This window comes from Octopus bimaculoides, chromosome 9 (assembly GCF_001194135.2).
Source record: "Octopus bimaculoides isolate UCB-OBI-ISO-001 chromosome 9, ASM119413v2, whole genome shotgun sequence".
NCBI classification, from domain to species: Eukaryota; Metazoa; Mollusca; class Cephalopoda; order Octopoda; family Octopodidae; genus Octopus; species Octopus bimaculoides.
In genome coordinates this window covers 76,146,516-76,147,342 of record NC_068989.1, presented here as the reverse complement: position 1 = coordinate 76,147,342, position 827 = coordinate 76,146,516, and the positions used below count along the sequence as shown (strand labels likewise).

At 37.0% G+C, this 827-nt stretch overlaps 1 protein-coding gene across 3 annotated transcripts in view; it reads right to left on the bottom strand.

Moving 5' to 3' along the window:
• The window catches only part of LOC106868256 (uncharacterized), a 168,616-nt gene that overhangs the window by 123,141 nt on the left and 44,648 nt on the right, over window positions 1-827 (bottom strand). The gene's annotated exons all lie outside the window — the stretch shown is intronic.

Genomic DNA, 827 nt, shown 5'->3' with positions numbered 1-827 from the left:
AGAAAAACAGACGACAGACAGAAAGGCAGACGACAGATAAATAGATAGATAGATAGATAGATAGATAGATAGATAGATAGATAGATAGATAGATAGATACAAGCGCTGACTGACTGGACACCACAGATGGTTACTGACAGAAGTCTACTGACCAAAGCTGTAGTTGTGGTTGTAGTGGTGGTGATGGTGGTGATGGTGGCCGAAGCGGTTAGTGTAGTGGTCACAGTGGTGGCAATAAACTTGGTACACTTGACATTAACAAAATGGCGGCGGTGACATATTGGTAATTAGCACCGATTAATTACAGCGAAGGTGGAAGCGAGGTATTTAACTACACATTGTCATCAATTACACCAACAACAACAATAATAATAATAATAATAATAATAATAATAATAATAATAATAATAATAATGATGATGATGATTATGATGATGATGATAATGATTTCTTTATTAACCACAAAGGGTTTACATTGAGAAAAACATGGATAGTACAGGACAAAATAAAGAGTGAGTGTGTGTGTGTTAGTGTGTGTGTGTGTGTGTGTGTGTGTGTGTGTGTGTGTGCGCGTGTTTGGGTGGTTGTGAGTGTGTGTTGTTGTTGGGGTTTTGTGTGTAAACAAGATTACCGTAATGGAAAAGAAATACAACGACAATGTATAACCGTCAGTAGGGAGGGAGACGTTCGATAATAATAAATGGTAGTTTCTACTATAGGCACAAGGCCTGAAATTTTTAGGGGAGGAGAAAGTCAATTACATTGATCCCAGTGCTTAGCTGGTATGATATTTAATCGTCCACGGAAAAAAAACAAAAAAAAAAAAA